This window comes from Marmota monax, unplaced genomic scaffold (assembly GCF_021218885.2).
Source record: "Marmota monax isolate L192 unplaced genomic scaffold, Marmota_monax_Labrador192_F-V1.1 WCK01_AAM20220418_F8-fsc00014, whole genome shotgun sequence".
NCBI classification, from domain to species: domain Eukaryota; kingdom Metazoa; phylum Chordata; class Mammalia; order Rodentia; family Sciuridae; genus Marmota; species Marmota monax.
In genome coordinates this window covers 13,677,487-13,704,375 of record NW_026695222.1, presented here as the reverse complement: position 1 = coordinate 13,704,375, position 26,889 = coordinate 13,677,487, and the positions used below count along the sequence as shown (strand labels likewise).

Here is a 26,889-nt window from a genome sequence, read left to right as displayed (position 1 = left end):
CATATAAATAAAGGTCTATTAACAATTAAAAAAAAAAAATCACCTAACTCAACCTCTCATTTTATAGATGATGAAATCCAAGCCTACCTAGAGGTAGCAGTAATTTATTAAAGTCATATTGTCAGTTAATGACTAACACCCAAATCAGCCAACCATATGCCACCCCCTAACTTGTGACCATCATACATACAATTTCATAATGATATACTATCTCATTCAAAACAGAACAAAAATGGTACATACATTTCTGGTTCTTATTTTAATTATGCCCTATTATGCCTAAAGAAAAATATCCCCCAAAAGCCACCAACAGGACATTTTGTAAAATCAAAATTTAGGATGAGAAAGGAGGATAAGAAGGTAAGGTCTCACTCAGTCTGAACTGAGAGACCATGTGACAGTCTCTTTATCCCAAGAAAAATATTAGGAGAAATCAAGAAAGATTTTTACATGGGATATATCACCCTGATACTGTCATGAAAAGAGAAAAACAGAATTACTATATACTCTAGTTTATATCAGAAATGTCCCCCAAGGGCACATGCATTACAGGGTTTGGTCCCCAGCTCAGTATTACTAAGGCATCGTAAGAAAAGGTGGGGGCCTCATGGGAGGTTTTAGGCCATCAGTGGCACTTCCTAGAAGGGGACTATGGGATCCTGGTCCCTTACTCTTTTTGCATAAGGGCAAGGAGGTCGGCAATTTTGCTCCACCACATGTTCCCACCAAGATGAGCCAACTCACCACAAACCAAAGTGATAAGGCCAACCAATCCTGGACTGAAAACCTCCAAAATTTTGAACCAAAACAGACCTCTTCTCTCTATAGGCTCATTAATTCAACTTTGTCACTGTGATGGAAAGCTAAAACACTATGAGAAAAAACTGGCTTGATTAATAGCTGCGTGCATATATGAAAAGAAAAAGAAGTGAAGAAATGAAGAATAATTTGGTTGCTGAGAAGAGAGTGATGGCATAGACAGAAACAGAACATGAGCGGAAGACTGACTTACAGCATTGAGAAAATACAAGATGAATTTGAAACACCAGCAGAATCTTTGAACGGAAATGTCCTATTCAATATGCAGATCTAGTGTTCTTGAATTAGAGACATAGATTTGGGCATCTGCCCATTCAGCCAGCATAGGTGAGAATTAGATCACTATAAGATGGGGAAATCATTTCTCTATCCTAAGATATATTCAAACTCCTGTGGGAGCAACAGTGAGCCATTGCAGTGATTCTCAAAGGGAGCTCCTTTCTCACAATAACTGCTGATGAGAAAGAACTGTGCTAAAGAACAAGGCAATCAAAGACACTGTGATCCATCAAGTTGCAAAGGATTCATTGATGATATAAACAAATACACCCTTGCAGCCTTACACAGTGCTTTATGGGTAAGTTAAAACAACCTCAGCTATACACAGCTATATCATCCACACCACGAGTCGGATAAAACTCAGAAACTTCTGTTTTAGCGAATTATACCTGTTTTACAAAATGTAAGTGTCATAGATCTTCCACTAAATACAAAAGATAGGTGTGGTGACACAGAAAAACACTTGCTTCAAACCCAAGTACATAGAAAAGCAATGAAAATACAACAAAACTAACCCAAAAGCAAGAAAGGGAAATGCCCTGAGGCTAGAAACAATGAAATTACTCAAAGCCAAATAACTAAAGCCAGATATAAGTACTGCTCCAGACAGGTGTTTTAATGCCTGCCGGTGACTAGGAGAAAAGAAACTGAAAATAAGTTAGATAATATAAGATACCAAAGCCCCCAAAACTGCACAGTTGAATAAAATGAATTTCAACCTCCAATCCATGGAAAAGAAATTTACTGTTTGCCAGAAATCAGAGTGAAAAAGTCACCTCTGAAAAAACAAAATTCCCTATCACAGGTATGGGTTCCAGAATCACACTATCCAAATGGTTCAGAAACCCAATGTCAAATTAGCCTATCAGACAAGTGTGGCTCTAAAGAAACCTGCTGGGTTCAGCTGAAATTCAAAACACTCTAGGTATTCCCTAGAGGGATACCTCTACACTATGACTCACAAAAAAAAAAAAAAAAAAATGAATCCCACGGACTGGGGCTGAGGCTTAGTAATAGAGTACTTGCCTAGCGTGTGTGAGGCACTGGATTCGATTTCCAGCACCACATATATAAATAAATAAGGCCATTGAAAACTAAAAAAAAATAATCATAAATTTAAAAACTAAAAATTTTTTAAAATTTTAAAAATGAATCCCAATGGGCTGGGGCTGTAGCTCAGTGGCAGAGCGCTTGCCTAGCAAGTGTGAGGCACTGGGTTCGATCCTTAGCACCACATAAAATAAATAAAATAAAGGCATTCTGTCCATATACAACTACAAAAAAAATGTTTTTTAAATGAATCCCACTGATGATAAACATTTAAATCACAATTGCAAACTACATAAAGAAATGAACCAACAAAGGTAGAGTGGGCTCACTGCACAAAACAGGCAAACTTAGAGATCTAGGCAGAACAATAAAGAGGTTTTAAAATAACTGTGCTTAAAACATGCAGAAGTTAAAAAAAAATAAATAAAAGCCACAACAGAAATAAATAATGAACAATTTTCAAAAATAATCAGAAAATCTAGAAATAAAAAAGTTAGGGCTAGGGCTATAGCTCAGTGACAGCGCTTGCCTACAATGTGTAAGGCAATGGGTTAATCCTTAGCACCACATAAAAATAAGCAAATAAAGACCTATCTACAACAACAACAAATTTTTTTTTTTTTAAAGTGATAACCTGGAACGTTCAGTCAAACCTGAGGAGTTAGTAGATTGTATTATTGGTCTGAAAAAAAAAATCTAACAGAATGAAACACAAAAAAGTAAAGGGATGGAAAATATGAAAAGTATAAGAGAGTGAACAGTTGTTCTTAGTGGTACTGAGGACTGAACAGAGGGCCTCCCACAACCTAGGCAAGTGAGTGCTCTACCACTGGGCTACATCCCCAACCCTTTAAAAAAAAAATTTTTTTTTTTTTTCTAATTTTAAGACTGAGTCTTGTTAAGTTGCCCAAGCTGGCCTGGAACTTTGCAATCCTCATATCTCAGCCTCCCGAGAAGCTGTGCCACCACCCACCACACCTAGGTCAGAAGGAGAAATTTCAAATTTTGTTTTTTCTCCAGTGCTGGGATTGAACCCAGGGCCCTGAGCATGCTAGGCAAAAATTCTACCACCAAGCTACATCTCCAACTCAGAGTGAGAAATTTTAACATGCAAAAATATAAATGTCAAAAGAGGAACCAGGGGGCTGGGTTTTGTGGTTCAGTGTAGAGCACTTGCTTAGCATGTGTGAAGCACTGGGTTCAATCCTCAGCACCACATAAAGCTAATAAACAAAATAAAGGTATTGAGTCTATCTACAACTAAAAATTTAAAGGTGGGGGCAGGAAAGCTATGTTGGCTAAAACTGAAGGCACAAGGGTTCAGACTGCATGGTGACCTACTCAAACATACACTGTAGCAACAATGCACAGTCATTATTTAAAAAAAAAAAAAAAAAAAAAAAAATTAAAAGCAACCAAAGAAGAAAAGTTACCATAAAAACTGTTAGCCTACTTCTCAAAAGCAAAAACAGATGTTAGAAAACAAAAGAATGACATCCTTGAATTAAAAAAAAAAAACTACCATCAATTAAAAATCACTAAATAGTTGAAATGTCATCACAGCTAAAAAAGTCCCAGACAGCAAAGACAAAATCAAGGCCTTAAGATATTCAAAATACAATGTTACCCACAGAACTTTACTGAAAGAAATTTACAAATGATATTTATTAATATTTGAAAGAAATTCAGCACAGAACACAGGAATGGGATGTAAAAAGCCATGGAAAAGAAAGAAAATTGTAATAACTACTATAAAACTTTTTGGTTAATGCCTAGCTTTGGGAAATTTAAAACTGCAAAAGTAGCTGGGTGCAGTGGCACACCCCTATAACCCCAGTTACTTGGGAGGCTGAGACAGGAGGATCAAGCTCAAGGCCAGCATGGGTAACTTATTGAGACCCTATCTTAAAATAAAAAGGTCTAGTGATATAACTCAGTAGTAGAGTGTCCCTGGGTTTGATTCCCTGGTGTGCCCCCTCCCTGCCAATACACTTTAATTCATGAATTAAAAATTTCAAAATACTTAGGATTCAAAAAAATATAAAAATCATATATTGATTTAATCCCCAGCACCACAAAATGAAAAATTAAATAATAAATGGTAAAATTTATGGGGTTGTGTCTACCAGTAGGAATACAGGATAAACACAGTCCTTTCCCAATCTAACTGGGGTAAAGAATCAATTTGGGGCTTTTTTCCCAGTTTATCCAAGACCAATATATGGTCCTACTGCACCTGGCTCACTTAAAAAGCCTAAGCTAGAACTGCTGATTTCATAGATTGTGCTCTGGCAGTGTCAAATTGCTATAAAAGTTTCTAAATATTTATTCCCAATTTCTACACTTATCACAATCAGGAAAGATAGTTCACGAACACTGGCCTATGGATCATATTCTGATGAAGAAAGAACAGTAGTAAACAAAAAATGCTGTACTTTGCCACTATGAACAATCTCTACTTATTGTTATGAAGTGATGTCCTAGAGATGTTAAGTTAAAAAGTAAAGTGGGAAATGTGTCTATGATGTCACTCTAAAAAAAAAAGATACAAATGCTATTTTTTATACTTTTAAAAAGAAAAATATAAAAAATAAATAAGATTATCCATAAGAAAACTAAATAGGGGAAGGAATTGCATGAGCTGACTTCATTGAATAAACCTCATGTACAATTATAAAGCAAAATTAACATTTATGAAAGCAATGCCTTTTTAAAAAGTAAATGAATCAAGCTGTGCTTCAATCAAGTAGATGTATAACCATATTTTTTCTAGTGATTTTAAAGTAACTTGTAAAATTCCTAGTGAGATAAACCCTTAGGCTAATAAGAACAAAAACACTTAAGGTAATCAAGTGATAGTACTAGTATTGGTTTTCTAAGATTGTTGTGTATTGCTGGAAAAAGTAAATGAGTAATTATGTGGTCTTGACGGAAACCAGAAGTTCCTCATAGAGAAGAGACATACACACATGTAAGACAAAAGACGTCAAGTAAAATCCCTAGAGTCTAGCCAGACACAGTGGTGCACACCTGTAATCCCAGCTTGGTTGGGGGCGTTTGCTGAGGCAGAAAGATGGCAGGTTTGAGGCTAGCCTGGGCAACTTAGCAAGACTCCATCTCAAAGAGCTAAGGATGTAGTTCAGAGGTAGCATGCACAAGGCTCTGGGTATAATCCTCAGTACCTCAAAACAAAAACAAAAACCCTTGGAATTATCAAGGCTGGGTTGTGGCTCAGTGGTAGAATGCTCACCTTGAACATGTGTGGCACTGGGTTCGATCCTCAACATCACATAAAAATAAATAAAGGTATTGTGCCCACCTACAACTAAAATTATAAATTTTAAAAAATATTTTAGCTCTTTATTTTTATCTATTTTTATGTGGTGCTTAGGATCAAACCCAGGGCCTCACACATGCTAGGCAAGCACTCTACCGCTGAGCCACAACCCCAACCCCTAAAAATATTTTTTTAAAAAAGAACTGGAATTATCAGTAAGAGTTCATGAAATATTACACACACATGCAGAAATGTTCGTAACAGACTAATAAGTAGTTGCCAAATTTACTCTCCTACTATAAACAACTAAGAAATGGAAAAAAATACATCAAAAAACTGGTTTTTTAAATATATATATATATTTTTTTTTTAAAGTTGCCGATGGACCCTTATTTTTGTTTATATGTGCTGTGAACCGAACCCAGTGCCTCATATATGCTAGGCAAGAAAGCACTCTACCATAAGCTACAAATCCAGCTCCAAAACAACTGTTTCCAATATTATAAACAGGCAGCAGAAGACTGTGATCCTGAAGAGAAGATAAAGAATTCTACAATTTCCCCAGTTTTCTGCCTGGAGGCACAATCCAGGCTACAAAGAAGAATGGGGCACCACAAGCAGAGCTTAGTGCTTTTCCTGAGCTGAGACAGATACTGAGGCTGACAATTCAAAAGAGGAGAAAGCTATGCAGAAAAGGACCTCCAGAAATCAGCATGAAGTCTCTGTATGTATAAGGCCAAACTCTACAAGGCTGGGTAAGTGAATGGCCAGAAATTTTCCATAGCAAACAAAAGTCTATGAGACATAAAGCTGAGACCAACAAGAGTGGAGAAACTGAAAATCCAGGACATTTGACAGAGATCCCAGAATGGAAAAACCTTAGAATTACAATTAGCCTATTCTCCAGACCTGCCTTAACAAAACTTAAAAGCAAGAATAAACTAAGCTGGGAACAGTGGCGCATGCCTGTAATACCAATGGCTTGGGAGGAGGCTGAGGCAGGAGGATCGTGAGTTCAAAGCCAGCCTCAGCAATGGCGAGGCGCTAAGCAACTCAGTAAGACCCTATATCTAACAAAATACAAAATTGGGGTGGGGATGTGGCTCAATGGTTGAATGCCCCTGAGTTCAATCTCTGTTACTGCCCCCGCAAAAAGGAATAAACTAATTTATGAGTAAACTGCCAAAATAAAACTCAACAGTCTTGAAAGGAAAATCAATCACAGCACCCAAAAATGTAAAACTCATATTGTTCAGCATCCAAGAAAAACTGGATATGCCAAAATGCCAAGAAAATGTGATTTATAAGCAGGAGAATAATCAGTCAATAGAAACAGACCCAAACATGTCATAGGAGGTATAATTAAAGGACAGAGATTTAAAACAGCTCCTATAAACATACTTGATGATTAAGGATTAAAGGAAAATATAAAGAGAATGCATGGTATAAAATAAGGAATGAGGAACTTCCAAAGATAAATATGATGCATATAATGAAAACATCAAAAGATGAGATTAACAAAAATTAGACCCTAAAGAAAAAAAGGTAAGGTAAATTTAGAATTGCAACAGAAAATATCCAAAATAAAACACAAGGAAAAATTCAGAACTTAAGGGGAAAAATAAAGTGGGCAAAATGCATGTTACTAGGAATCCAGAATTTTTTTTTTTCAAAAAATAATAGCTGAAAATTCAAATTTCAAATCTGAACTACAGATCTAAGAAGCTAACCAAAGTACATGCAAAGCAAATTATCAAACTGTTGAACAGAAAATAAATTTTAACCATGGGAAATCTTGAACCCAGGAGACTTAGACCAGGTTGGGTAACACAGACCAACACAGACCATTTCTCAAAACAAACTGGGGTTGTGGCTCATTGCACGGACGTGGCAATTGGCTTGATTCTCAGCACCATATAAATAAATAAATAAATAAATAAATAAATAAATAAATAAATAAAGATCCATTGACAACTAAACAATATTAAAATAATAATAAATAACCACACAAAAAGTGAAACAAAGATAAGCATCACCATAGACTTATCTCAAATTATGCAAACCAGAAGACAAAGAATTAGCGCCTTAAAATGTTTGGGGATGGTGGGGATGGATAACCTTTCAACTTAAAATTCTGTTTCTAGTAAAAATATCCTTTAGGGCAAAATAAAGACTTTTCATACTAAGAAAAGCTGAGAGAATACGGCACAACAGACCTGCACTACAAGAAATGTTAAATAAAGTTCTTAAGGAAAATAACAAATGGACACTTCCTAAGGAATGAACACCACCACAAAAGGCAAGTATGTAAGTGAAAATAAGACTTCCCTTCTTTTAAAATTTCTTAAAAAAAAAAAAAGTTGGGCTGGGGCTGTAGCTCAGTGTAGAGTGCTTGCCTAGCATGCATGAGGCACTGGGTTCAATCCTTAGCACCACATTAAAAACAAATAAAATAAAGGCATTCTGTCCATCTACAACTATAATTAAAAAAAAAAAAAAAAAAAAGTTCATCAGGGCTTGGTGGCACACACATGTAATCCCAGCTATCCAGGGAGCTAAAGCAGGAGGACTGCAATGTCAAGGCCAGCCTGGCAATTTAGCAAGACCCTATCTCAAAACAAAACAAAAAGGACTGGAAATACAGCTCCATGTTAAATAGACCCTAGGGATTCCATCCTAGCACAGGAAAAGAAAAAGAAATGTTTAAAGCAAAAGCATTGATGATGTTCCATGAAATATATAACCTATGGAAAAGTAAAATGTATATGAAAAGACTAGCATACAGATCAAGAGGGGGTAAACGGAAAACCATTGTAAGGATCTTAAATTTCATATCAATTGCTATTTAATTCTAATAACAATAAAAGGGAATACTAAAAGGATAATTTGATGGTTAACTGAAACATATCAATAATTACATTAGATGTTCATGGTCTACGCATATCAAATAAAAGGTGGAGGATCATTAGATGACATAGGAAAAAAAAACTAAGATCCAACTAGGCTGAAGCTACAGAAATTTTTTGCTTTTTCTTTTTTTAAAGAAATAAATAAAAGGGGGTGATATCTCATGAAAATAAATGGAAGACCAATGGAGGAGAGGAAAAGGATCAAGAGGGAGGGAGGAGAGGGGGGGTATGGGGAAGTACTAGGAAATGAAATCTACCAAAATTATGCTGTGTCCATGTATGAACACACTACAGTGAATTCTGCATACACATGTATATACATAGGATTAAAATAATAATAGAAAGGATATCAGTAGAGTAGAGCAAGTGAATGGGAGAGAAAGGAGAATAGGGGAAAAGAAGGTACTAGGGAATGAGACTGATCAAATTACATACATGTACAAAAATGACATAATAAATTCCAATATTAGGCATATTTATAATGCACCAAGAAAAGCAAAAAAAAAAAAAAATGCTTTTAAAGTGAGTGGGAGGGTTAGATTGCCTACATCGACACCAAAGTAGATTTTAAAAAATTGCTAGATAGAGGGGAAAAAAAAACAAAACTTGAATCTAAGATGATAAAGCTACTTTGGAAAATGGTTTGGCTGATTCCTAAAAAATTCAACAGAAATTAACACAAAACCTAGCAATTTCACTCCCTAAGAATAATGAAACTGGGCATCCACACAAAATCTGTCATGCAAATATTCTGAGCAGCATTACTGATAACAGCCAAGAGGAAGAAACAACCAAATTGACCTTCAACTAAGAAATGGGTTAAGTAAAATGTGGTAAAGGGGCTGGGGATGACATATAGCTCAGTTGGTAGAGTGCTTGTCTTGCATACACAAGGCCGTGGGTTCAATCCCCAGCACCAAAAAAAAAAAAAAAAGGTGGTAAACCATCCAATGGGATACCATGGAGCAACACAAAGGAATGAACTGTAAATATAGTGGCAGCATAAATTCAAATCCTTAAACTAAAAAAAGGATTCCAGACTCAAAGTGCCCACATGATGTATCATTCCACTTACGTCACTTTCTTGAAAAGATATAACTGCAGCAACTCAAAAAAAAAATCAGTGAGGATGGGGATGGGAAGTGAGGATGACTACAGAAATACATGGTGGGACTGCAAATTGGTGCAACCACTCAGGAAAGCAGTACTGGAAATTCTTCAGAAAACTTGGAATGAAACCACCATTTGAACCAGCTATCCCACTTCTCCATTTATACCCAAAGGACTTAAAATCGGCATACTACAGTGATGCAGCCACATCAATTATTTATTTTCTTTGGCAGCATGGGGGGTGCCTGGGAATGAACTCAGGGGCATTCAACCACTGAGCAGCATTCCCAGCCCTATTTTTTATTTTATTTACAGAGGCTCACTGAGTAGCTTAGCATCTCGCTGCTGAGACTGGCTTTGAACCTTCGATCCTCCTGTCTCAGTCTCCCCAGCTACTGGGATTACAGGCATTTGCCACCATGCCCACCCACATCAATGTTTATAGCGACTCAATTTACAATAACTAATCTATGTAACCAACACAGGTCCCCTTCAACAGAGGAATGGATAAAGAAAATATGGTCAAATATTCACAATGGAATAATACTCAGCCATAAAGAAGAAAGAAGTTATGGCATTTGCTGGCAAATGGATGGTAATGGAGAGTATTATGCTAAGTGAAATAATAAGACAATCTCAAAAAAACAAAAGGCCAACTATTCTCTCTGATATGCAGATGCTAACACACAACAAGGGATGGGGGAAGATAGCAGCTCTGCCAGACACTGTGGCATACAACTGTAATCTCAGCAGCTTGAGGGGATGAGGCAAGAGGACTGCAAGTTCAAAGCCAGTCTCAACAAAAAGCAAGGCCCTAAGTAACACAGTGAGACCCTGCCTCTGAAGAAAATACAAAAAAGGGCGGGGGATGTGGCTCACTGGTTAGTACCTCTGGGATCAATCCCCAGTACCAAAAGAAAAAGAATAATAAAAGTTCATTGGATTAGAGAAAGGAGAATGAAGGAAAAGAAAAATGAGGGGACGGGATGAGACTAGGAAAGACAGTAGAATGAATTGGACATAACTTTCCTATGTTCACATATGAAAACACAACCAGTGTTACTCCATATCATGTACAGCCCACAAGAATGAGAAGTTATACTCCATGTGGGTATAACATGTCAAAACACACTCTAAGGGCTAGGGTTGTGGCTCAGTGGTACAGCAATTGCCTAGCATGTGTGAGGCAAGGAGTTCAATTCTCAGTACCACAAATAAATTAATAAAATAAAGCTCATTAACATCTAAAAAATATTTTAAAAAGACAAATAAAAACAAAGAATTACATGGACAGATATTTGGGATAATGGAACTACAGGGTGATGGAATTATGATGTTGAGTATTTATCTCTATGTTGGTCAAAACACAAGATTATACACCAAATATGGTGGATTTTACTTTAATAAATGTACAGCTGAATTTTCAAGGGGAAGAGGAAGTATGCTAGCACCATCATTTATCATCCTAATTGCATTCAAGTCATATACAGCATACATTTAAACTGCACTGCTAAAATATCAAATAAGGGGCTGGGTGTGTAGCTCAGTGGTAGAGCACTTACCTACCATGAACAAGGCCTTGGGTTCAATTTCCAGCACCATAAGAATAAAAGTTGCATACAATTTTGGGCTGGGGTTATAGCTCAGTTGTTAGAATGCTTGCCTTGCATGCACAAGGCCCTGGGTTCAATCCCTAGCACCGCCAAAAAAAAAAAAAAAAAAAAAGAAGTTGCATACAATTCTAATTTGGCTAGTAAGGCTTAACTAGCCCAGCCTAAGTTCATTTAAAAATAAATAAATGTCAAAACAAATTTGAACTAAAGTAATCAAATGAGACAAATATATCCCAATAAACATTTCTCAAAAGAATGCAAAAGGTCAACAAATTTTTTGAACAACATTAGCAATTAGGGAAATGCAAAGCAAAACTACACAAAGATCTCATCTCACACAAGTCAGAATGGCAGTCATCAAGAATAGGACAATAATAAATGCTGGAGAAGATGTGCACACTGCTGGTAGGATTGTAAACAAAACCAATAAGGAAATCAGTATGGAGGCTTCTCGAAAGACTAGGCATAGTGCGGGCTGGGGTTGTGGCTTAGTGATGGAGCACTTGCCTAGCATGTGTGACGCACTGGGTTCAATTATCAGCATCACATATAAACAAAGAAAATAAAGGTCCATCAACAACTAAAAAAATATATTTGGGGGAGCGGAAAAAGAGATCAGATATGGAACCACCATTTGACCCATCTGTGCAGCACAATTCACAATAGCTAAATTATGGAACCAGCCTGGGTACTTATGATAAAGATGAATAGATAAAGAAAATGTGGTATATATGCACAAAGGAGTTTTATTCATCTATAAAGAAAAATGAAATAATGTAATTTGCAGGAAAATGGATGGAACTTGAGAACATTATGTTAAGCAAAATAAGCCAAGGCTTATTATGTTCTCTTTCACATGTGAAAGCTAGAGAAGAAAAAGAAAGGCAGCGAAAATCAAAGAAGAGAGATTAGTGGAACAGAGGAAAGGGCCCAGGGGAAGGAAAGGGGGAAATACTGGGGAATGATATTGGCCAAATCACATTGTTATACCGTGTATGTGTACAAATATATAACAACAAATTCCACCATTATTTATAGCTGTAATGCATCAATTAAAAAATGGAGGGAAATACAACCAGACATGAAAAATTGTGCTCTATATGTGTAATATGAATTGAACTGCATTCTGCTGTCATATGTAATAAATTAGAATAAGTAAATTTTTTAAAAAAAAGAAAGGAAGAATCAAATTGATTTAAAAAACTCATAGGCAGTAAACTTATACACTAAAAAGAATGAATTTTTCAGTATATAAACTGTGGCAACTTAAAAAAGGGAAAAAACAAGATAACTATTTTACACCCTCCATACTCAGTATATGAAACAACAGAATTCTCATATACTACTAATAAGAGTATAAATCTATACAATCATTTAGAAAACAAGCTGGACTACAGAGTAGTGACAATCAGGGCAAAAACTACTTCTCAGTCCCATTCCCAGCAACATACACCCCCTGGAGAAGTTAATGAATGCACCAGAAGACAAGCACTCAATGCAGCACTGTCAGTTATATCAAGAACCAGAAACAGGGGCTGGGGTTGTGGCTCAGTGGTAGAGCACTTGCCTAGCACATGTGAGGCAGGGGTTCAATCCTCAGCACCACATAAAAATAAATAAAATAAAGGTATTATGTACAACTACAATTAAAACAATATTAAAAAAAGGGGGGGGGGCTGGGGATGTGGCTCAAGTAGTAGCGCACTCACCTGGCATGGGTGAGGCACTGGGTTCGATCCTCAGCACCACATAAAAATAAAGATATTGTGTCCACCTAAAGCTAAAAAATAAATATTAAAAAAAAAAGAACCAGAAACAACCAAATGCACTAAATGTAAAAAGGACATGCCGTGAAATCACACAAGACAGCACACACCCCAAAGTATGATGTATTTCATTAAATAATATTTTTTAAAGCACACCATGTGGATATGGAGGGGACAGGGTACACTTTGAGCAAAGACTTGAAAGAGGTTTGGAATTAAGTCATGCAGGTAAGGTATTTGAGAGAAAGGCATTTCATATGAAACAGCAATGGCAAAATCCCTGAGAGGAATAGTTACTAGCATGCACAAAGATCACTAAAAGGCCAGGGCATTTAAAGAACTGAATGAACCAGGGGAAGAGAGCGAGGTCAAAGGGGCTGGGAGACAGATGAAATAATGGCATTGCAAGCCACTCTATGGATGCTGGTGGAGGGGTCTGAGTAGTGACATGATCTGAATGACAGTATTTGAAGAGAGTGTCAAGAAAGAAACCAAGAAGACTACAGTAATTTAGGAAAGAGATTATAGTGGCCTAAAATAGTATAGTGTCAGAGGGAGTAGGTTGATGGTACCAAGGTTTCTGATCTAAGCAACTTAAACTGGAGTTTGGAGTCTAGTACTCCCATGCTTTATGCATGTAATAAGTTTTGTGTGTTCTTTTACTTTCCTTAGGGGGGAAAAAAAAGGTGGAGTTCCCATTTATTTATATAAGCAAAACAAGAAAACATTTAGGGTTTTTTTAAAAAAAGAGATTGGTTTTGTATAATTCTGAGATACCATTACATAATCAAAGAGAGACACTGAGAAAGTAACTGGATATACAAGTCTGATGATCTAAGAGGAATATCCAGGGTTGCAATATACCTTGAAAGTCTTTGATGACAGATGGAGAAGCAAAAGAGAAAAAGTTAAAAGCAAACAATAGATCTAAGTACTGCAATCTGAAATCCTGAAAAGAACCAAGTAGATATATGCCTTCCACCACTGATCCCCAGGCTGCAGACAAGTTCAAAACCCAAACCAGAGACCAGGACAGACAAGGATGAGGTATAGGGGATAAAGGTTGAAAACATGGGAGATTGTTAACAGTCTGCAATAGAAGTAAGATACTTTTACTCCAGCACCAAGCATCTAAAAAGCAACCACTTCCCCACTTCTGCAATAGACAAGTAAGGCCACAAAACCACAATGCACTGAATTTTCAACCAGTAACAGCCTAACTCTCTTAAGCTTAATCCTCAACCAAGGATCACCAACATTTGAGTAAGACTGAGATGTGAAAGAAACAAGGCACAGCAAATCAAAACTACTCCAAGATTTCATATCACTCTTGTCAGAATGGTAGTTTTCAAGAATACAAGCAACAATAAGTGCTGGCAAGGATGGGGGGGAAGGTACACTCATTCATTGCTGCTGGATCTGCAAAATGGTGCAGCTAATCTGGAAAGCAGAATGGAGATTTCTCAGAAAACTGGGAATGGAATCACCATTTGACCCAGCTATCCCACTCCTCGGTCTATACCCAAAGACTTAAAATCAGCACACTACAGTAACACAGCTGCATCAATGTTTATAGCAGCACAATTCACAATTGCTAAACTGTAGAAGCAACCTAGATGCCCTTTAATCAATGAATGGATAAAAAAAAATGCGGTATATATACAGAATAGAATAGTACACAGCACTAAATGAGAATGAAATGATGGCATTTGCAGATAAATGGATGGAGTTGGAGAATATCATGATGCTAAGCAAAGTAAAAAATCCCCAAAAGCCAAAAGCTGAATGTTTTCTCTGATAAATGGATGCTGACCCATAATGGAGGTGGGGGTGGGGGACATGGGGAGAATAGAGGAACTTTGAAACTTAGGTAAAGGGGAGGGAGGGAGAGGGAGGGAACATGGGGGTAGAAAAGATGGCGGTATGAAATGAACATCATTACCCTAGGTACATATATGACTGCACATGTGGTGTGACTCTACCTCATATATAACCAGAAAAATGAAAAGCTGGGCTCCATTTGTGTACAATGATTCAAAATGCATTCTGCTATCATGTATAACTAATTAAAATAAAAATTTTTTAAAAAATAACGAAACAAGGCACAAAAAAGCATGAGCTACATATTTAAATCATATTTAAAATTTTTGTGTTATAAAAGATTTCTAACGTAAGGTTAAATATTGATAGAATCAAAAGAAAAAAAAAAACATCTAGGGGAGCTGGGGTTGTGGCTCAGTGGTAGAGCACTTGCCCAGCACATGTGAGGCCCTGGGTTTGATCCTCAAAAAGCACCACATAAAAATTAAAAAAAGAAACAAAGGTATTGTGTCAATATACAACCAAAAAATTAAATAAAAAACAAAAAACAGCTAGGTATCGGCCACCCAGAAAAAAATGTAAAAAATTATTTCCTAGACCAGAGAACACAAATCCCTAACCCAAATTGTATAGTGAGTCAATCAACACCCACACCAATGTACATAATCATGGAAAAGATTTTAAAAGTTGTCTAGAAGAAAAAACAGGAAAGGGGAGCAGGAAGAGAAACATACAAAAGATTGGGAAGCAAGCCAGGCACAGTGGCACACACCTGTAATCCCCACATCTTGAGAGACTGAGGTAGGAGGATCACTCATTCAAAGCTAGTCTCAGCAACTTACCAAGACTGTTATGGTTTGGATGTGAAGTGTCCCCCAAAAGCTGATGTGTGAGACAATGCAAGAAGGGTTCAGAGGAGAAATAGTTGGATTTGAGAGTCTTAACCCAATCAGTGAATTAATCCCATGACAGAGATTAACTGAGTGGTAACTGAAGTGGTAGGATATGGCTGGAGGAGGTGGAAATTGGGAGGCATGGCTCTGGGGTATATATTTGTATCTGGCAAATGGAGACCCCTCTTTGCTTCTGGAACATCATGTGAGCTGCTTTCCTCTGCCACACTCTTCTGCCATGATGTTCTGCCTCACCTTGAACCCTGAGGAATGGAGACAGCATTCTATGGACTAAGACCTCTGAAACCCTGAACTCTCAAATAAACTTTTCTTCCCTAAAATTGTTCTCTTCGGGTCCTCTAGTCACAGCGGTAAAATAGCTGACTAAAACAGAGGCCCTAAGCAACTTAGTGAGACACTGTCTCAAGAAAAACTGGGGCTGTACCTCAATGGTATAGTACCCTGGCTTGGTTAAATCCCCAGTACCCGCCCCCACCAAAAAAAAAAAAAAGAAAAGAAAAAAAAATTCAGTAATCAATATGGCACTCAAAAGCAACACTAAAAATTAATTTTTAAGATTAAAAAAATATATTTCAGGGTTTTCAAACACTCCATACTCCATTTCATGAAAAAATGATCCTAATAAACAATCCATACTATACAACTTCATCTTAAAACTAAACATTTCTTGGGGTTGGGGATGTGGCTCAAGTGGTAGCATGCTCGCCTGGCATGCGTGCGGCCCGGGTTCGATCCTCAGCACCACATACAAACAAAGATGTTGTGTCCACCGAAAACTAAGAAATAAATATTAAAAAAAAAAAAATCTCTCTCTCTCTCTCTCTCTCTCTCTTAAAAAAGTCTAAACATTTCTATCCTGAACCAATTCAATGGTTTGTTTTAACTTGCTGTGATAGCAATCTTTCCTCTATGTGTTTTTCCACTGCGTTTATTCAATAACCATTTATTAAGCACCTTCTATAAAAGATGGTAGAGATATAGCCAAGTCAAAATACAGATACTCTGTCTCGAAGGCCTAGTTAGGAGAAACATAAGACAATCACTCAAATTGCATGTGTAATTATATACTTATAAATAAGAAGTTTAGACACAACAGGAAAATATTATTTAGAGATAAGAGAAAGCTCCTTTGAAGAAATGATATAAATTGTCAGTCCTGAAGTTGAGATTCAAGACAGGCAAAAAGTGGAAGTCTGCAATGCCAAACCCTAAAACTGGAAGTAAGTTAATTAAGGAAGTCAACTGAAAGAAAAGGGTGGTCAAGCAAGGTTTAGATTTTTTTTTTTTTTAATAAATGCCATGGGAAACCACTGACAAGTACCAAACAAAAAAATGTCAGGATCAAATTGTGCTTTGAAAGAAAACCTTCCAGCTGCTGAGTGGAATACAAAGAAGCTTAAAAGGGAACAAAGTAAAAGCAACAGATCACACAGGAGCTACTGAGTAATAAGATAAGATAGGCTCTGATGGTGGCACTGGAAATACAGACCAAGAAAAAAAAAAAAAAAAGCAAACGTTTCAAAAGTAAATTGTCGTGACATACATCTTTCCAAAGAAAAACTGGCATGAAGAGTCATATATATCTCAAAAGAGAAGACTAGGGGCTAAAGTTGTAGCTCAGCATTAGAGTGCTTGCCTAGCACGTGTGAGAAACTGGGTTAGATTCTTGGCACTGTATATAAATAAGTAAACAAAATAATGGTCCATCAACAACTAAAAACAATTTTTTTTTTTTTTTAAAAGGAGGGCTGGGGTTATAGCTCAGTTGTGGAGCACTTGCCTCTGAGGTATGAGGCACTGGGTTCGATCCTTAGCACCACATAACAATAAATAAACAAAATAAAGATATTGTGTCCATGTATAACTAAAAAATGTTTTTTAAAAAGACTAAAATAGAAGGATTAGTTGACACTTAAAGCCCATTTTTTACCAGTGAATCAAGAAAGCATCTCAAAAGAAAATATACATCTTTTTGCTTATTCCTCTCCTGTTTCATGATGTACAAAGATGTAAGTAAAGTTATGCTTTCTGAACCTTGAGCATGAGCATGCTTCTCAAACTTTTCAAGACAAACTCAAACCTGTTACTTTGACCTCCTAACCTGTCCTCCATGTGTTAATCTCTCAAATGACTAAAAATATGAATTCGTACCACTTAAGCTTTTCAGGCCAGTTTCTCTTTAGTACAGGAGTTGGAAACATCTATGCTTCAAGAGAAGCACTACGAAGACCACTACACCTGTCTGAAATATGGCTAGCACTCAATTAAATATCAGTCCCCATCTTTTATTCAGATTTAGCTAAGCTAGAAGAAACAACTTTCTTAGACTAAAAAGAAAGTCCTCAGATACCTCTCCCTAAAGTCTGATCTGAAGAACTGAAACATCATATGCAGTTTCTACACTGGCTAACACAAAGAATAGCTTAAACGTTTTTTCAAACACAATACCAAGGAAGCCTAGAATATGGTGCAATAATTTGCACATCTTTTTCCCTACATAAAAATAATTAAATATTTTGATAATAACTTTTAATAAAGTTAAACTTCTCCCTAGAATCCTGGTGCTTTAAAAATCACACTTAAAAAAAGTGTATATGACCATTTTATTTTAAAAATAGCCAGCGTGGTGGCACACACCTATAATCCCAACGGCTTGGGAGGCTGAGGCAGGAGAATCGCAAGCTCAAAGGCAGCCTTAGCAAAAACGAGTAGCTAAGCAACTCAGGGAGACTCTGTCTCTAAATAAAATGCAAAATAGGGTTGGGGGTGTGGCTCAATGGTTGAGTGCCCCTGAGTTCAATCCCTGGTACCCTCCCCTCCCCACCAAAAAAAAAAAAAAAAATCACTTTAGCAACCCTGAAATTATCACCCTGCCCCTTTCCCTTGGGCCACCACAAAATCATTTCAGTGCTTCATCATTTTGTTCCCAGAGGGCTCAGGACATCAGGAGGTAGAAGGACAAAAGGAAACTCATTTTTAGGCCTAAAACCATACTGTTCCAGAGCTCTAAAACAATAAAGTTCACTCTTCTCTCTGATATGGCTGGGAATTCTGAAAATAGAATATATCTTCTTTGAAAGGCAGATCCAAATGTACCTTGATCCAAATTACTCAAACAGGTAAGGGACTTCTTACCAAATGAGGGTCCAAGCTTCCAAAGACAAACTGCTTCTGTGATTAACTAGAGCAAAAGGTGTTGCTATACTAACTGGCATTCTGTACAGACCTCCAACACCAACAAGTGGAATAGGGTTTATAATAAAAGAGTCAGCCTTCAGTAAATGCCAAATGTATTACAAAAGAACTGGAAAGAAAATATCCATTGATGCCTTACTTTTCACACAAAACAGTTTAGATGCTAAACTGGGAATATGGGAACGTCTCTGACCATTTTTAGCCTAGGAGGTTTTCAATAGAGCTTCGAGATCCAAAGATGGCAGCTTAGGTGCTTGGGGAATGGGGATGGCAGAACCAGAAGAGACATAAAGCTGAACTCTCATGCTTGTATCCACCACAACAATTTCACAGTCATTACTTATAATTTAAATTTCCATTTCATGAGATAAAAGGGTTTTGTACTTTTTTAAATGAACAATTTTAACTCTGCAGTATTGGAGACAAGAAGTGTAAATGGAGATATCCAATGACACATGAGGTACTGTGCTGGAACCCAGACCTTGACTCCTATTCCTGTGCTCTTAGCCCCACCATGTATCACTCATTCTGGCACAGAAGGGGAGGAGAGCCAACAAAAATGCCAATTTGTGAACAGCTTAGAAATTCAAATCAACCAGGCATTACAAAAGATTTAAGGACCCCAAAAGCTACTTCTGCTTGACAATGATAAGATACTCCAAAAGATGAAAACCTGAAGACAAACTTTTTATTCCAAATTGACACAACAAAAAGAAATCAAACTTGAAGGTTCCTAGGGTTCTAGTGCCACCTCACCCTCATGATTTCTCACACACACACAAAAAAATGGTCACAGATAAATCATTTAATCTATCATTTGCTCAGTATTCTATCTGTAAAATTAAAATGGACTGGATGACTTAAGATTTCCTCCACCACTAACATTCTAGGACTCTAAACATTACAAATATATAAGCTCTAGGGCTAGGGATATAGCTTACTTGGTAGAGTGCTTGCCTTGCATGCACAAAGCCCTGGGTTCAATCCCCACCAGCACCGCAAAAAAATAAAAAATAAGCTCTACATACACTCCAGAAGACATTACTTAAAACTATTAATTCAAAGTAAAACTTCTTTATTTTTTATTTTTTTTTTAATTTTTTGACAAGATGATTAAAGTTCAGCTTGGTGTGGTGGGACACGCCTGTAATCCTAGCTATTTGGGGAAGCTGAGGCAGGAAGATCATAAGTTTGAGGCCAGCTTCAGCAATATAGCAAGAACCCTGCCTCAAAAATAAAATTTTAAAAAGGGCTGTGTGGTAGCTCAAGAGTTAGAATGATCCTAGGTTCCATCCCCTAGGGACATCTGGCAAAAAAAAAAAGAGAGAGAGAGAGAGAAAAGAAGTGATTAAAATTCAGAACTTTTGCGGCTGGAGTTGTGGCTCAGTGATATTACACTTGCTGGCATATGTGAGGCCCTGGGTTCGATCCTCACACTGCATATAAATAAGTAAAATAAAAAAATCCATATACAACTAAAAAATATTTTTTTAAAAATTCAAAACTCTAAAATGAATAATATATTTTATATACCTAGCCAGGTGTGGTGGCCCACACCTGTAATCCAGCATCTGCGGAGGATGAGGAAGAAGGATTGCAAATTCAAAGCCAGCCTCAGCAACTAAGGCCCTAAGTAACTTAGCGAGACCCTGTCTCAAAATTAAAAAGGGCCAGGGATATGGCTCAATGGGTAAGCACCCCTGGGTTAAATCCCTGGCACCAAAAATAAACAAACAAAATACCTAAAATTTTTAAACTTCCCAATGGCTGTTTTTTTTTCCCTTCAGCAATTAAAAGGAACCAGATTATAGCCATAGCCTGAGAAAGAAAGATTTCTAAAGTCAGCAGATTCTTTCACAAATTTATGTAGAACTGCACTCTTAGATATTAACTTGCCAAGCAAGAGAAAAAAAATAACCCAAAACATACACATTCTATAACAAAACTGATATGAAAGCAAGATGAAAATGAGAATGAGCTGGCTTAACATTTTGGTAACACCATATTTTCATTTAGTCGATATTTATTAAGTAACTATTGTGTGCCAGACATGACATAAGCTACTGTGAAAAAACAAAGTCCCTGCACTTACATAGCATCTAATAGTAGGATGCCAATGATAAGTAATCAAATGAAACAGTCAAGGTAATTTGGGATACTAATAGGGCTATGAAACAAAAAAACTAAAACTATTATAATGCTGTGGAATTAGAAGCTGGGGATATAGTTCAGTTGGTAGAGTGCTTGCCTTGCATGCACAAGGCCCTGGGTTCAATCCCCAGCACCACAAAAGAAAAAAAAATGATGATGATGATGCTGTGAAATTAGATTAGTAGTTTGTTAGGGTTTGGATCTAGACTGTCTCCCAAAGGTTCATATGTTGAAGGCTTGGTCCCCAGTACAGCAATGTTCAGAGATGGGACTTTCAGAAAGCAATTGGATCCAAGAGGGCTCTAACCTTATCAGTGGATTAACTCATTAACAAAATTGTAAAATGATGCCACTATTGGGGAGGTGGGACCTACATAGAGAAAGTGGGTCACTGGGGACATGTCCTAGAAGGGTATATTTTTGCTCACTCTCTGCTTCCCAGCTTTCCTCCACCACCTACTATGATGTTTTGCCTTGACTCAGACACAAAGCAATGGAGCCAGTCAATCATGAACCAAAACCATAAACCAAAATAAATTTTTCCTCCTTCTTAGGTATTTTGTCCCAGTGACAAAAAGATAACACATAGTGAAAGCATCACTGAAAACACTGTTGGACAGAAACCCAAATGCCAAGTTACCAGTTTTCCAGGCAACAGGACTACCAAGTGCAATGACCCTGAAGTGTATCCTGAAGTCTGAGGTGTTTGAGAAACAGACCATAAGCTAAAAGATATTCAAAGACCACAAGAAAATGCAAAGAGAATAATTTAGAGAAATAGGCAAGGACCAAGCAAGAGAGTGACATGATTTAATTTGCATTTTAAACTTTCTTTTTTTTTTGGTCCCAGGGATTTAACTCAGGGTTACTTAACCACTGAGACCTATCCCCAGTTTATTTTGAGAAAGGGTCTCACTAAATTGCTAAACCTGGCTTTGAACTTGTGATCCTCTCTCCTTTCTCAGCCTCCAGAGCTGCTGGGATTACAAGTCTATGCTACAACACTCAGCCTAATTTGCATTTTAAAGAGACAAAAGGCCACTGTTTGCTGTGTACCTGTCAAATATCAAATGGATTCTGCTATTTACCTTCAAATAACAGGCTCTATCTAAATCTGAGCTTTTGCCTTTCCTCATTCTCAGTATTTAATGGTGATATAAATAGTTAGAAAACTGCTGGCAAGTGCAGGAGTTGTGCATAAAAATTAATTGGAAGAATTCAACAATTATTTCCTCACTTCTCCCTTTGCTTTTTCCTTTATTTGCAAACTGTTGGTTTTAATGTAAGGATACATCAAATGTAGTCTCTATTTCTTTTACAAACTTTTCTAATACTTTAGGTATTCTATACATTTTCAACTGAGCTTTCTAACTGAGAAGAAAAGATCTTAAAAGCTGAACTAGCTCTCTTATCAACAGATGAGGTATAAATAAATGGTAATAGCTTTAAGTGACAACTTTCTCTGAGCCTCATTTCATAACAAAACAGAATGAGATGATTGCAGATATGCCTGAAAGTGAGTGCTGGAATGACCACTCACTACTCTTAAAGTTAAAATTCATCAGTGATAAAACCAGAGTCACAAACAAAAACACAGTATTTCAGTATTAAAGTACTAAAAACACAGAACACTATAAAGGAGTCCACATTGTTTTATGGCAACAGGAAATCCCAGGCATAAAAAACAATATAAATTCTACCTCTAATTAGGCAATGATCAACACTAACAGATGATATCAGGAAAAGCTTAAGGAAAGCAGTTCGAATCCAGAATTCAAAATAGAGATGAATGTATCTATTCCATCCATCCCAGGTCTAACACTAAGTACCAATACATGTTTCTCTATATAAAATGTTGAACATACCAGAACAACTTTTATCAGAGAAGGAACCCTGTAGCATACCCCCAAAATATTCCCTGCTTATCGGTAAACTTCTGGTAAACCTAAGTAAGGGCACACAAATGTATCCAGAACTCAAAAAATATTTCTTATTTTCAAATAAGTAGCATAATCACATAATCACATAAAATAAAACTTGAACCTTGATGGCTCATCAAAAGAAATTTCAAAATCGTAAAAAAAAAACTACCAACCCATTCTGCACACAAGCTTTTCCTTAATACATGAGGGAAAACTTAGGCTAAGAAAATTCCAAAGGATCTCACAGGATCACTAGAGATCCTTGAAAAGGAAAAATGAGAAATGTGAGTTCAATAACTGATGTCTTTTTAAATAATTTTTAAATATATATTTTTAGTTGTTGATAGACCTTATTTTATTCATTTATTCATACGCAGTGCTGAGAATCAAACCAGTGCCTCACACATGTGAGGCAAGCCTTCTACCACTGAGCCACAATCCCAGCCCAACTAGTGTGTCTTTTGTCCCTTACTACAGACAAAATTTTGATCAAACTAGCCCTTGGTAGACCACAACCCACCACTTCCATTATTTTCTGCTAGGTGGCTTTGAGTCACAACCTGAAACAGTTCACACGATCTAGGCAGTAAAATTATATATATTTACATATATATATATAGAGAGAGAGAGAGAGAGTGCGCGCGCAAGCGCAATCTGGAAATAATCAAGATTCCTACTCTGCTAATTCCTTAAAAATTCATTCAATTCTATAAAAATGGCCTGGATTATTTAAAAATATCAATACCATGTAAGACAAAGAAAGCAAGGGAATTTTTATACATTACAGGAGATTAAAGAGACTGGACAAGCAAATGTAATGCATGAATCCCAACTGGACACAAGATTTAAAGTCATAAATATTTTTGGAACAATTAGAGAAAATTCTGCATAGGGATTTTATATATAATATTTTTAATGCTTATGCAGGAAAATGTCCTTATTCTTAAAACATACATTCTAAAATATTTAAAGGTGAACTGCCATGTCTTTACTTAACATTTTCAAATGATTCTGTAAAAAATGCACACATATATAGAAGAGGGATAAGGCAAATGTGAAAAACTTGTAACAATTAGGTAAATGCTAGATGGGTGGTGTATTCACTGTAGTATTCCTTCAATTTCTTGTAGATTTCAAATTTTTCAAAATATTTTTTTTGTGTGTGTATGGTGCTGGGAATTGAGTCCAGGGCCTTGTGCATGCAAGGCAAGCACTCTACCAACTGAGCTGAGCTATATCCCCAGCCTGCAATTTTTTTTTTTTTAAGGATTGGGAAAAAAAAAAAATGCTTAACATCACTTTGACTTGGGAGCTTATTGGGCAGACTTGAATTCTCAGGTGATCAAGATGGTATCAGCTGGTTCTGATTATTTGGTACTCTTTCTTAGATACTCCTGAATAAAATAAATGCCTGTGCAACTTCTGGGAGACAGGGTGGTGTTTATGAGGTATTTAACAAGAGACTAATAAATTACCACCTCTTCATAACCTGAATCTGGAATGCTTACAAAAGCCTTGTAAAAGAAGAAAGTATATTTATATAATCAATATGGGAAGTGGCTCAAATATATATTAACCCATGAATTTCCAAGTTTTTTTTCTGGAACTTAATTATTTCAAAGTTACCAGAAGTGGTATATCTGTTGCTAAGTGTAAGTTTTTAGGGGTATTCCACATCTGGGATGGTGAAACAAAATGGGTTAACTGAATAAAGTAAAAAACAAAGATATGTGGGGCTGGGGCCGTACGTAGCTCAGTGGTAGAGGGCCTGCCTCACATGTGTGAAGCCCTGGGTTCGATCCTCAGCACCAACAACCCAAAGATGTGAAGAAAGTATTTTCATTGTTTTCACATATTATTTAGGTTACAGGTCGCAGAATTTTATAGGTTTACTTTCACTTTCTGTTATACTTAGAGTTCTGTTAATTTGCATATACTGCTTTTCTATTTATTTATTTATTTATTTGTTGTAGTTGGATACAATACTTTATTTATTTTTATGTGGTGCTGAGGTTTGAACCCAGGGTTTCGCACGTGTGAGGTGAGCCGTTCTACCACTGAGCCACATCCCCAGCCCAGCAAACACTACTTTTCTAATAGGTCAAAAACATTGAGAAAACACACAATTAACCAAATTAAAATTCTACTGAAGCCACAGGAAGAGATGGCTAAACACCAGAGGCAGATTTAGAAATAGTTTCACTGAAACTATAAGCAGTATTTATCACATCAAAACAAAAAGATAAGAAAGTATCAGAATGCAGCCATTACTCACCAATTCGTTCATTAAATAAACATCTAATACCACGGACCCTGAAATAAATAAGATATAGTCTATCCCCTCACTGAGTTTACAGTCTAACTGGAGGAACCAGACAAGCAAACCATTAATCCAAACCGAATATAGACAAACTGATGCTTACAGATGTGCAAGGCCAACAGGCAACATGCTATGAAGGTGAGCAACGTGAAACAAAGATCATGTCCTGAGCTCATCTTCAATCAACATACTTCCAACGTGGATTGCAGACAAACAGAACATCCCTAAGCCTGTGCAGGTTCATAAAATGGAGTTAATTCAGACATATTAAAATTAAAATAAGCCAGCATAGTGGTGCATGCCTATATACCAGCAATTCAGGAGGCTGAGGCAAGAGGAACACAATTTGGAGACCAGCAGGGGCAACTTAATGAGACCCTATCTCAAAATAAAATTTAAAGTGCGGGAAGGGGGGAATGGGGATGTAGCTCAGTGGTTAAGTACCCCTGGGTTCAATCCCCAGTAACAAAATAAATAAATAAATCAGTATCCACACTCAATGCAGTGGTGCATATCTATAATGTAGTTGGATACATGATTCATGATTCATGAGGCTGAGACAGGAGGATCCCAAGTTCAAGGACTGCCTTGGCAACTTAGCAAGACCCTATTCATTGTATGTTGCCTCATAGCATGTCCTTTGATTCACGTTGCTTAACCTTCATAGCACGTTTCCTTCATAGCTCAGTGGTAAAGTGCCCCTGGGTTGAATCCCCTGTTCAAAAAAAAAAGTTGTTTTTTTTTTTTTTCCATCTTCCCTACATTCAACAAATCATCTTATGTCTAAATCAAGGGTCAGCAAACTAAGCCCCAAATCAAATCTGGTCCACCAGCTGTTTTTGTAAACAAAACAAACATCTATAATTAAACATTTGTTTATTAGAACACAGCCTGATCCACTCATTTGTGGAAGGTCTACAGCTGCTTTGCTGCTATGATGGAGAGGTTGAGTAATTATGACAGAGACAATATAGCCCACAAAACTTAAAATATTTATTTTCTGGCCCTTACACAAAAAGTTTGCAGACTCATGGTCCAAATGATAGCCGAAACATCAGAAATGGTAGAAAAATAATTACCATGTTCATTTCAGCCCTATTTAAGCTTTACTATGAACTCTACCTCTTGCATTGTAATTAGTGTCACTTGGTAAATACTAATGTTCACATTTCAGTTATTTTCCAAGGAGTAGGTATTACTTTAGCTGCCCAGTAATTTATCCTTCACAACATTATTACAAACAAAATCCTAATTAAGGAACATTTGCAATTATCCCCACACACACTTAGCTTTCAATTGCTTCCAATCTACAAAGATATAGACAAGCAAAGCTGAACACAGAAACAACAGCTAATATGACTTAATTCCTAATAGTCTATACACACTATAATATCCCAAAATGCCATTAACAACGAACAGCATCAGTGTCACCGGACTGCTTATTAGGGAAACAAAATTCAGAGTCGGGCATGGTGGCGCACACCTGTAATCCCAGTGACTCCCAGAGGCTGAGGCAGGAGGATCACAAGTTCAAGGCCAGCCTCAGCAACTTAGCAAGACCCTGTCTCAAAATAAAAAATAAAAAGGGCTAGGGATGTAGCTTAGTGGTAAAGTGCCCCTGGGTTCAATCCCCAGTACCAAAAAAAGAAAAAAAACAAAAACAAATTCATGGGCCCATTCCAGACGTACCAAGTGATTCTTATGCACATCAAACCTTGAGAACCACTACACTAAAACATTTCA

The 26,889-nt window shown here is 36.9% G+C and overlaps 1 protein-coding gene and 1 long non-coding RNA gene across 5 annotated transcripts in view; both read right to left on the bottom strand.

Moving 5' to 3' along the window:
* Asxl1 (ASXL transcriptional regulator 1) overlaps positions 1 to 26,889 on the bottom strand; it is a 74,844-nt gene that overhangs the window by 39,074 nt on the left and 8,881 nt on the right. The window lies entirely within an intron of this gene.
* Positions 1 to 26,889, bottom strand: part of LOC131423129 (uncharacterized) — a 38,971-nt gene extending 12,082 nt beyond the window's left edge. The window contains exon 1 of the long non-coding RNA XR_009225836.1: positions 1 to 26,889. This exon is cut by the window's left edge and continues 10,670 nt beyond it. This is a non-coding gene — a long non-coding RNA (uncharacterized LOC131423129).